At 31.9% G+C, this 12,817-nt stretch overlaps 1 long non-coding RNA gene and 1 pseudogene across 2 annotated transcripts; one reads left to right on the top strand and one right to left on the bottom strand.

Moving 5' to 3' along the window:
* The first annotated feature begins 6,283 nt into the window (after window positions 1–6,283).
* The window catches only part of LOC100775260 (disease resistance protein RML1A-like), a 13,260-nt pseudogene continuing 6,726 nt past the window's right edge, over window positions 6,284–12,817 (top strand).
* On the bottom strand, window positions 10,146–12,732 carry LOC100775263 (uncharacterized). Of its 2 annotated transcripts, XR_136435.5 has the most exons (4): window positions 11,766–12,721; window positions 11,535–11,662; window positions 10,759–11,158; window positions 10,146–10,669 (listed from the first exon to the last, which is right to left on the bottom strand). It is a non-coding gene; the product is annotated as an uncharacterized lncRNA (long non-coding RNA). The 2 variants fall into 2 exon arrangements; XR_003266458.2 differs by having other exon boundaries at window positions 10,759–11,662; window positions 11,766–12,732.

The following is a 12,817-nucleotide window of genomic DNA, read 5'->3' as shown; positions in this document are numbered from 1 at the left end:
TTTACCCTTAAATTTCAAATATTTTAAACAAGTGCAAAAAATAAATTGTTGGTTTGTTGAGTGGGGCAACAAAATAAAGTTTTTAACAAGTACAGACCTTCTTTCTACTCTTTCTTAGTTTCTGTTATTTTTTTGTTTTGTTTAATTATTATTATTATTATTATTATTATTATTATTATTATTATTATTATTATTGATGTTGTTGTTGTTATTATTATTATTATTACTTAGTCAGGAAAACAATGACCCGTGCGTATTAAATAAAGGGAATATTGCAAAATTTTCCAGTTCATATTAAATAAAGGGAATATTGAAAAATATTATTATTGTAAATAACTATATAGCAAAATTTCATAATAATTATATTTAATTTTAATTTTTCATGTTTTATTACACTCGTTGCGAATTGATCTGCAATTGGTTTTTTTGTTTTGGGAATTTGATAGGTACATGCACAAGAAACTTCAGAGTTAGTCCGTGATCTCTGTTACACATGCAATGGTATTTGATTTTAAGTGTATGTTGCAATTAAAAATTAATGCATGGGAGAACTTACAAAAGGTCAAAGCTGAGGCATGGAGTTGTTGTCCTCTTCTTCATAAGAATAGAATTAGTGACAAGAGGTTTGCCTTTTCTTTTGCTTGGCTTCTTATGCTAAAAGGAAATTAGAAAATAAAATTAAATATTGTGGTTCTTGAATCTTGATTGATTACCTCTATTGTTGCTTTAATTTGTTCCCTTACGTTTGCAAAACTAATGTACTATGTCGCCAAAGGGAATTTAAATAGTGTAATGGAATTAAAAATACAACAGAAGTTGAATCCAATGAGAAATGTTATCTTAATAGTTTTTATAAGCCTGCAGTAATCAATATTATTGTATTTTGTTTATGAAATTTGGTTTGATTGGTGAGGCTAGCTAACCAATTTGAAGCCCTCCTGGTCATATAGGTATTTTGTTTTTGTCATAAGTATGCAAGGGTTGCAACAATATAATTTACAAGGCGGTGTTGAAGAATAAAGGTGTCATTCTTATCTATTTTTTCCCATTTTTTTTGTCTAATTTTTTGCGGTTTGATTTTTGGGACAGGCTAACGGCGATGCTAAAGGTTAGGATGCTTTGTCCATGCAAGGGTTGCAATAATAGGATTCACAGTATGGAGTTGAAGAATAAATATGTCATTTTTATTTTTATTTTCCTTTTTTTGTCTGATTTTTTGTGGTTTGGTTTTTGGAATAGGCTACAGTAACAACAACGGTGTTGAAGATTAAATGTGTCATTTTTATCTATTTTTTTCCTTTTTTTTGGTCTGATTTTTTGTGGTTTGATTTTTTTGGCAAGCTACCATAACAACAGTCATGCGGAAGGTGACAACGCTTTCACCACTCGCCCACTTTCTTCAACATTTATGTTCATACCACTCTGAAAACCAAAATTAGGCACTTCCAAGTTCTTCTCCTTTCCTCTGTTCTCAGTTTGGTCCAACCCCATCAATTTTTTCTTCACTCAAATAGTTCCAAATGGATCAAGGAAGAGATTCTACACTTACCCAGATAAGGAAATCCGTTGAGGAGTTTGGTTCTTCTGCAAAGGTAACCCTATATGTTATTTTCTTATGTAATATACTAATACAAACATGTTTCCACATCAAAGTTATGGTTTTGGTGATTCACATTTCTCTTTCTCCACTGCATTATTATTATTATTAATTATTTAGTTATAGTTGTTTCTTTCATGTTTTTTCCTTCTTAACTGGTTTTTCCCACTTTGTTTTTCTTTCCTTTTTGATTTTCCCGCTTACAAGGTGATCTACGAAAAAACATCCAGCCATCAAGTTTCTTTCTGTGTACTTTATTTTATGCATGTTTATTATTATTATTATTATTATTATTATTATTATTATTATTATTATTATTATTATTATTGTTATTGTTATTGTTATTGTTATTGTTATTGTTATTGTTATTGTTATTATTATTATTATTATTATTATTATTATTATTATTATTATTCTTTAGTTATAGTTGTTTGTTTCATGTTTTTCCTTCCTTATTGATTTTTCCCGTTTTTTTTTCCTTTCTGATTTTTCCGCTTCCAAGGTGATCCACGAAAAAACATCCAACCGGCAAGCATTCGGTTTGGTTACTGATACAAAATGCTATTGCCATGTCTTTTCATTTTAGCTTCCTTCTTCTTAGTTTCTCTCACTTTGACTTGTGACTGAAAATTGGATTCTTTTTGGGTTACATAGTTTCAGTTTTGAATTTGAGAATGTGGGTGTCCATAGATTCTCGCGGTAAAGAAATCAGGGATTAATGCATTTTTAAGGAATTTGTCTTTCCATTTGCATCGTGAAGTTGAATAAAGTTAACAACATGGCTAAAAGATAGTAATAGTTAAACTTCAGAAACTATCCTGATACACTTTATTCTTGACAAGTTAATTAGTTGTAGATGATAGTATATAATGGCAAATAAATTTGCATTACAATTTGTGTTATTCTGAACATCAACTTAAATTTGCATGAACATCAACTATCCTGATATTCAATCTTTGCTTAAATTTGCATGAACATCAACTTTTAAAGTTCTTTTAATCAAGTGATCTATGCGTATGCACCGGTTACTTACTAGTTATAAATATAAGTAAAATTTCATAAAATTGAAAAATATGTGTTATATGTTATTATTTTTTATTTTTTTTGTTATTACATTATGGGTTATATAATGCTAATACTAAAAATATTAAAAATTAATATTAATTTTTATAAGAAAACTGCAATACCCAAATAAAAAAACAGAAGCACAAATGCAACGATACCTATGTTTTTATTATAATAATAATAATAATAATAATAATAGGATGTAAAATAGTATAATACGGATAATCATATTATTCACAACAATAATATTTTTTCACATGTTGTATCAAGAAACAGAAGCTATCAATTTTTTTATACCAAACCATGTATAACATGAAAATAATTTAACTTAAATATGTGTGTTTTTCACTAAATCATAAGTACCTTATGAATTTTCAATCGAAAACACTCATACACACTCATAACACGCTTATGGGTTACAAATTATCAATCCGTATCGGGCTTACGGATTCATAATCGAAAAACTTGATATTGATTGTTAAAAAATGGTTTACAACAAAATTTTATATTAATGGACCATGAAACTCTCGAATGTGACACCCAAAGTTGTGTTTGGGGTCAAGGTTGGATTCGGTTTTTCCCTAACAGCCGAAGTTGCATTTGGGGTCGGGGATGAGATTATTAATACCCGATCCAAACCTACCCTTGAAGCCATTCTTCTAATAATTAATTTACAAAAATATTCTGGCATATATATAACACACTAAAACCTAAAACTATTGAATTAGATTTTATGTTATGTTGGATTAGATTTTATGTTATCAAATACAATTTAAAAATATGTTATGGTTGTAATTTAAAATTATTTTTTTCATTCTATGAAAAATTATATTTTTTTATATGATTTTATAAGCATGTCGGAGGCGCGGCGGGGCGGGGAAATCTCGATACCGTCAGGGGTGGAGATTGGGGATAAATCTACGCCCCATCGAGTTTCGAGGGCTGGAACAGGGGAAAATAGGGGGTTGAGGGCGAGCTAAACAAAACCTGACCTTGACCCGCCTGTTGTCAAGCCTAAGCTAGAGGGAAGGAGATTAATCTAACGGCTAAAAATTATGGTTAATATAATATGTTAAAAATTGAACATAATAGGTTTATGCACTTAATTTTTGTCTCTTTTTTTATTTCCAATTTATTTTAATAATTATATTTTTTAGAAGTGAGAGGTTATTTTTCAAAATTAAAAAATATTGTCACATAATTGTATATTTTTTGAAGTGACGGCTACTCACTACAATTAAGCGCAAACAGATCCAATGAAAAAGGACAATATGGTAATTAGCAACTTGGACAGCTTTGTCATTCCACTCTTTGCTACACGTGCAAAATGAAAAGAATTTATGAAACAATTAACACAACCCGTTCCCACCTACTCATTGCATCGCTAGCTTTCAACCCAACGGTCCTAATTCCTTTCTATGCGAAAGATGTTTCACTTACTAGACTCCGTCTAGACATTGTTGTTCTTTCTACAGACTATAGTTAGTTTTTATCTCTTGGGTTTTTTCTAAATATAAAATGAATAGTAATCTTATTTTTATTTTAAAATTATTATTTCAATATTATATTTTATAAAATTATAGTTATTATATGGTCAATTTTTATCTCCTTACTTTTTAAATTATAAAATCAATAGTAATTTTACATTTTTTAAGAAATCATATATGAATAATACATTTTATCAATTTTTAGTTATTACATAATTAATTTTGATTATTTTTAGACTTGTTAAAGTCTATTTTATTTTTTTAGTTCTTATTTTTCACATTTCATATAAATAAACTAGACTAAGGCTCTATTCGGATACGTAGTAAATACTCTTGAGAGCTTCTATTGGCAATATAGAGGTTTTTTTTTTTTTTTTTTCAGTGGAGAAGCTTTGAAAGACTCTCAAAATCACTTCTATCTTTGTATGCAAACAAGCTCTAACTATAAATTGTTATAAATTCTAAATTCTAGGAACACATAACAGTTATGGTGTTGTAATCACAAGCCACGATATTGGCAAGATACAAAGGTTGAAAGTTACCTCACAAAAAAAATAAAATATTTTTTAATTTTTTGTATTTTATATTTAATGTTTCAATAACAAAACTATATATATTTCGTAAATCAAGGGAATCGTTTAACTCTGTTAGTTGAGTTGAGTACATAAGTTGTTGTAAGTTCAATTATAAATTTATTTTCGTAACATGAAAAAAAAATCTATTTATTAATAAATAATTAATGTAATTAAAGTTTTGAAATATTAAATTATAAATAATTTATATAAAAATTATTAGTATGTTTTATTGGATGAATTTTATTTTGTGGTTGCTCCCCTTTCATGAGTCTGGATAGGCCCCGAGAGTTCACGTATGATTACTCTAAATCATATTACCAATGAAACCTATAAATTATCCATGGGCATCCGATATATACGCCAATAGACACTCATTGAGAGACATAAAACTGAAAAAAAAAATATAAGTTTTATAGATAATATGATTTGACATGGAGAAACAGATAAAAAAAATGATGAATGGTTATTAAGTGTTTGACATACATGCATGGGTGTCCATGTAACATCACTCTTTCTTTCTGCTGCAAGGTTTGGGAAGGATAATGGAAAAAAGTAGCTAGTACGGAAAAAGTCAAGAAAGGAGGAAAAAATTGTGTTGCATGATGGATGTTATTTTGGAAATGTGTCTTCAAGTCTTTGTATATAAATTATCCCAGCAATAGCTGCACATGCAATTAGGTCTTTGGCTTATCTATCACACACTAAATATTCATCTTAAATGCCTTTTATGTGTTTTCCTCCTTTTTGTAATAAAAATGTCAAATTCGTGTAAGATTTGAAATGTTAATTTTGATTTATCAAGAAAGAAAAAAAATCCGTTGAATTTGATGAGTGCATTTTAATCCGTGGTTTCTAGGGTAAATCATTAATTATGTTGAAGTTTAATTAAACAATATTGTGTCTTAATAAAAACTGTGATTTGGTCACAAGAGTAATAGTGGTAGCTAGCTTACCTAGTTTAACGCAAATATAAAAGTTGCGTCCTGCTGCTATATCGTTCCCCATTGGTGCATCTACCCGTTGGAATGCCTTCAGGAGTTCGTTTAGCTAGATTCCATTGTTATGTTGGGGTTTTTGTTTATGAGAGATATTAAAATTAAGCAAAGGAACCAACACGCCCATGGTAATTTGGACCCTGACCTCTCAAGTAAGATCTAGTATTCGAGCCTTATGGATCTAGAAAAATTGAGAAGAAAGACCTCATAAAAGATTATCAGTCATATTTTCTTCGGAGATTAATCATTACCAAAGATAACATGATTTAAAAAAAAAAAATCCAGCAAAGGAATAGAGAAGATAAAAGGTTTGCACTGAGAAGTTTCTAAACAATAATAAATTGTAGTTTATTATGAATTAGTGTCGTCTAATACCCAAAATAATCATTATTTTCTAGTGTCTGCGTGTCTGACACGTTAACGTCTCCCCGGAGTTTTAATTGTGGTATAATTATTATACAGATATCTACATAGTACGTGGGGTAGTTAATATTAATTTGTTTATTATAAATCTATATATTATATATAAATCAATGTCTTGTTGTGAAAGTGTGAATGTATGAGTTCACACTTTTATAGACAGCCAGGTCCAATGAAATTATTTCTTCCTTCTGTTTTCTGGTCGATTAGGATATTACTCCAACATACATAAGCAAGAGTTAAATCTAATCCTTATCCATCCAAAGGATCAACAAAATCATTCAAGGTTTGTAATTGCTTTACAATGATCTCCACCGGTCATTGATTTCTGGTCAAAGATCATAAAGTAGAAAACAAAGAATGAATGTCATATGATCAAGTATAGATGAAATTGCTTTATATTCATACATTCTCCTGCTTCCTCTCTTGTTTAGTATCTGTTAATCTTATCTTGTGGATCTGAAGTTGTTGCTTTACTTTGTTTGTCTTTTCGTTTCTTTTTTCTTTTCTCTTTCCAGTTACTTTGTGGCTCCATTGTTAAAGGTTGTAAGGACAAATAAAGATCCAGAGTGCTCTTGTTCCCAAGCAATGGCATATTCTTCCGGAGCTTCTCAAATAAAATATGCTGTATTTCGATTTTTGTCCCTTTGCGAATTTGGAAAACGTGTTAGCTAGAATTTATTTCTTTCATTTTTAAAGCTGTTATTCATGTTTATTCCATATATAAATCTAAAGTAATAACTCTTAGGAAATACTTATGTATGAATCAGAGCATATCAAACCTTGAATGTTTTTGAAAATACTATATAAGGTGTTGTATGAATTATAAAGTATGACCAAAAGAGAAATATAGTTTTCTTTTTATCTCTTCTCAACTACCTCAGTTTTGAGTTTTTTGCTAAAATTGTTGTTTAAAACTATAGAATTACCTGATGGAAGGGAATTATATGTAAATATCGACGTCTTAACTCATGGGCCTTGGAGTTCAAGGTCCAGAAGTGGACTTAAACAAATTCCAAATTTTGATTGCTGTTAATTGTGTATCATTTTGTGTGAACAACTGGTTTCTAGTTTTATTTTAGAATTTCAAATGTTTTACCTTTTTTATCTGTTTAATTTTAATTGAGTTTATATTCTTGCTGTAATATTTTTTGAAACTGTCATGTGAAATTTTCACTTTGTTTATCTTACAATGCCGGATACAAAATCCAATGCATGCAAGCTTGTGTGTATTTATGGGGGAAATCCTTTTCATGTGCCGGATAATAATATTTATTTTGGCTGAAAAAAATAAAAATAAAAACTAGTTACCTCTAATTTTGTTCCTGAACCCTTTTCCAATAGAGACAATGTTGTCCATCTGGAAATGAGGCATTGCCTGCAGGAATTGTACCCAGAAAATCTAACTTGGAAATGTGGCCCCTGTGGAGCTCGGGTATAAACAATGTATGTGAAATATGCGCTAAATTTCAGCCAGTCATTTATAGTTTAGAAATTCAGTTAAGATTCTGATGAATTTAGTCTTAGAAGCTAAATATGGGCACTACATATACCTTATTGTAAATTGAATGCTATAATTTGCCAAATAATGCGAATCTGACAATTAAATTGTTAGTTGTTGTGCCGTGAACATTATAAATATTTCATTTTAGAAATGTTCTTTTGCATAAAAGAATAACTAGAACCATGAAATCAAAGGAACGTAGTGTTTAATAACATATCAATTTAAAGGATCTATATAAGTTAAAATCCTGACAATTAATTTTATGGGTAGGCTAACATTGACGACTGACATCTGCATTATTAATTTTCCTTCAATACTTCACCCTTCTTCGATCATTTCCTTTTAACACTATTTTTGCAATGGTTTATGCTTTAGAGAATTTCAAAGCAGCCATTGAACCTGTTTGCAGTAATGGTTAAGAAGAAAGAAATTGTTAACAAAGTCAGCACATGGGTAATTGTACTTTAACTTTGATACAATTAATCTGACTTTGCTCATATAAAATCTGCTGACTCATATTGCTGATGGAGTTTCCCTTTAAGTGATTTTGTTTGCGATGTTTGATGTTTAATGGATGGATGGAAAGAATTTAGCATCCATTGATCATGTGGCTGATATCAATGTGCCATGCATGAAAAAGAATTTATGGGTTTAAGTTTAAGTTTTTCTTTATTATTAACTCTGTCAACTTTTTGTTGATATTTATTTGTCTTGTTGAATATATGTGTAAATTTTAAGAGGTGTGTTATTATTTATTATGTATGAAGCTTACTTGATAGAACCTGGACTGGTCTTATGTATGAAATCTCTATATAAAAAGCAACCTTGATTCATGAGTAAATTGTACACAAAAGTTTGGTGGGGGAAAGTTTTCCCAGCATAAATTTGCGTATCTATGAACTATACATCTAATCATTCTTTTATTTCATGCCTCCAGCATCTTCTTTTTCTCTGCATGCCCACATGTGTTCATATGCACTTGTTGTCCCTTGTTTATATTCAAGAGTGTTACATTTAATACTTCTTCGTTTTCTTTGAACGCATGTTTCTGTTCTGAGAGAGTGGGAGCCCACAATGATAAACTCACTAAAAGAAAACAAAATGACTTGTACATGTATGTGAACATTTCTCTTCTCAATTGGATGCTATAACCTATAGTCCATAATGCCAATAAGACCGGAGTGTATATGGTAGAATATTTATTTTGGAGGAATACTAGCAATGTACACTGGTTCAAATGCATTGTTTCTAATTGATTAAAGTTTATTAAAATTTACAAAATTATGAGAAATTCATTCAATAAATTTTGTAATTTTTACTAAATTTTAACCAATTAGAGGGAGTATGTTCAAATGAGTGTGCAAGAGAAGTTCCTAGCATTTCTTGTTAGTTATTTATCAGTGCTTTAAAAACTATAAATTTTTCTCTTATAGAATTTACTTTTGTCTATAATAACGTAAGTACCACCAAGAAATCAGAGGAACATAGTACTTTCTAAACATATCGATTTTAGAGTCTATATATGTATTAGTTTAAATCCTCCTAATTTTATTGGTTCATGAGTGGCATCTACACAGGTTGATGACTGACATCTACTTTATTATTATTTTCTTTTTGGATCCTATACTTTTCTTCTTAATTCAACATTCCAATTAAAACTGTTTTTCCAATTCTTTTTGCTTCAGGGAATTCCGTTGTGTAGATTCAACATGTTAGCTAGTGCAATAGGAGCTAAGAAGAAACAAGTTGTCAATAAATTTGTCGCAAAGGTGATTGTTGTTTCAGCTTATATATTTGAAACTTGATCTGAAACTCATTATATTGCTGATGCATGGCAGTTCCCTTCAAGTGATTTTTTTGTGTTGTTTTTCCATTACTATGCTTTTAGGAAAAGGATGGAAGAATTTTGATTATACAGATCATGTCATGGAATAATTTATGGGTTTTTCTAACTTATTCACTTTGTAGTTGTTATTTCTTCGTTTTTGTTGGGTATATCTTGGTTTTGCAAAATGTAATGAAATGTAACCCACAATATTTTTTGTTATAAAATGTAGATAAAATATGTTTTTATTTCCTACAGTTTTATTGGATCTTATTTTTAAGACTTAAATATGTTTGAGATCCCTAAAATATATCTAAATTTTCTAACTAATCCTAGAAATTTTTTTACTTCTCACTTCTCACTGGATTCCTGAAACTTCAAAAGGTAGGTTCGTGTGAGACCACTGTAGTTAGTCTTTGTCCAGTCTCTGATCAAAACGTGACAACGTGTTCAATAGTTGGATACATCAATGACACACGTAAAGAGTCTCATTAAATGTATCTTTGACATGACATGTCACATGGATTTTTTTATTTTTATATTTAATTTAATTTAATAAACTATTTTATTTATAAAAAAATAAAATAAAGTTAAATTGACCTGAAATGCGATCAATGGGTGTCGGTGTCGTTTTGATAGGACCTAGCACAAATTCTACATATTTTTATGGGGAGCTATAGCAAAATTATCAATTTCATAGGAACCTAAAAACAAAAAGGTTCATAAGGATTTAAAACAGCATGTCATCACAATTGTTGATGCTTCACTATAGACCACATTATCATACCTACTAGAACACTACTTCATTGCAAATGCAATGGTAACAACACTCAATAAATCTCAAAGGAACACTACAATGCATCCTAAAACCTTGATCATCTTTCGTTCAGTGTTAATCTTGGTATGTTATTTTGCCATTTTTTTCCTCAGTTCAGCAACAACTTCAGAATTTGTCTGAGTTTGATGTTCTTCTATAGCCAACATCTTCTTCAACTCCATGATTTGTTCCTCATACCAACAAATTCTTCATTTGTTGTAACCTTCAGCTTTAGCTTCTTCATTTGTGTGACAACAAATGATTCAAATCCACATTACTTCTACAACCCACATTACTTCCCACGCCACCATTATTTTCAGAGTCTTGGTTCAATCATTTCTTCAAATCATCATCCCAAACCCAAAATCTACAGTTCTTAACTTCCTGCAATCATAAACAAAAGCAATTTAAAATCATAGAACAAAACATAGCACCAACCCAACCATGTTTCAATAAAGAGCATAAATCCTTACATTCCACTCAGCACATCACCAAAATAACTTGTTTAGATGCTTGTTGGTTCACGATTGTAGTTGAACAGCCGACTTCTCGCAAAGGCAATAAACAACACCATCAGACCCAATCGATGAATACGAAACTACAAGTAATACCATCCACAACGAACATGAACCCTACTCGACCTTTGTCAAACCACCACAAGCCACCACCAACTCAGATTTTTCTCCTGTCAACAACCCATCTTCTGTTATACTCCTCATCCTCGTCTCAGATCAGCAACCCTAAAAAAAATCAAACAATCCAAAACAACAACTTACCCATGTCCAGATTTTGTTACCACTGTTCATCAGTCATCACTATCAATGTATAGGACAGTACAATTACAAATATGGTTGTATGGGGGGCGCATGGTATCTATGCAAAATCCAATGAAACATTTATTAGATCCAACAACTCAATGAATGATCCAAAAACCCAAAGTCAACTATCAAAAAGTCCCACTAAATTATCCTTGTACTTCTCAATCAGAAGCCCCCCAGGTCCATGGGGAAAACTTTTTAGTTATGCTAAAACCAAACATTTCCAAAGAATGAAATAGATATTGGTTATTCATGCTACTTGCCCCAGAAGGTACCTAGGGCCCTAACATACCCACAACAATCAACTGCAAAAAAAAGTGAACTGTCTAATATACTCCAGTAGTCCATGCAAAAAAGAAAAAAAATGAGGAAAATGAAGAGGCCAACTCCTGCTATGAAAACAAAATACAAACTATGATAAAACTTCTTACCTAAAGCGTAGGTAACAGGTTTTCTATCATGAAGTGAATGCCCAGGGGCAAGCCCATCAACACCCAAGAAATTATCAAGAAGAAGAGCTTGTCTGTGTTGTTTTTTCAGCAACTTCATCCTTTTCAGCCTTTGCAATTATGCACCCACAAAAAAACAAACAAAACCTATTATTCCAAGCCCAAAAAGATCAAAACTTTAATTTCACCTTTGAATTTCTCAACCCTCCATACCACGGAATCAGGTTCGACGGTTTCTTTAGAGCTCAAACAGGACAAAATCTTATCTGTTGAAGGAACAAAGAGATCTAACATGCTTCGTCAGAATCTCGGCGGTAAGGGAGGCAGCCGAAAGCCTCTCTCTGATGGCAGGGATTGCTCCGGCTCCGAAAGCCTCTCTCTGATGGCAGGGATTGCTCCGGCTCCGGTGTTGGCACCAGAGGGGTGTAGGAGTCAAAGACGCAGCGGCGGAGGACGGGGAAAGAGTCACGCTTGTTGACGAGGGAGTTGATGTTGAGGGGAATGGGAACATTCTAGGACCATACCCACTTCCACCCAAAATGGTCTACATATCCAACACCACAGTGACACTCTTATGGTTTAACCAGACTGAAACCTTTGTTCTCAAGATCATAAAAGCACCAAATCCTCCATCCTTACCTTCATGACACTCACACGATCATCGACGAAATCGACTAGCAAGGGAAGTGCGGTTTGTGCCTCTTCATGAACAGGGCCGATGACTTCGGACACAAGAGATCTGCTCCCTTGCGATTCAGATCTGAAAATCCTCCTCTTCCAAACGACACCAAAATCAATGATGGTATAGAGGCACACCGTGGTGGTTGGATTGTTTGATTTTTTTTTTAGTCTTTGTCGCAAAGGCTGAGAATCCCGAAGAGGAGCTGAGCAGCCTTGGCAAAATTGAGTTTTTCGGGGTCGACGGTGGCCATGTGGTCGCCGAGCTTACTAGAGAGGCGGAGGGCATGGATGCAGTGCTGGAGGAGCTTGATGGTGCAGTGGAGGTTGGAGAGCTGGCCAGTTTTGGCGGCGACGGAGCAATGACGGTCGGAGAGCTCGATAGTGGAGGACTAAAACGAGGAGAGTGTGGATCTGAGGGTGGATTACACTTTAACTTTATTTTCTTTTTGTAAATAAAATAGTTTATTAAATTAAATTAAATATAAAAAAAATTCAGGTGACATGCCAAGTGGTTAATGCTTTAATGTGGCTCCCTCAATAATAGGGATTTCTCACAAAACTCCACTGCACCATCAAGCTCCTCC

The sequence above is a fragment of the Glycine max genome, chromosome 3 (assembly GCF_000004515.6).
Source record: "Glycine max cultivar Williams 82 chromosome 3, Glycine_max_v4.0, whole genome shotgun sequence".
Classification (NCBI taxonomy): Eukaryota; Viridiplantae; Streptophyta; class Magnoliopsida; order Fabales; family Fabaceae; genus Glycine; species Glycine max.
The sequence above is the reverse complement of the archived record's forward strand: the minus strand, read 5'-3'. Positions and strand labels throughout refer to the sequence as shown.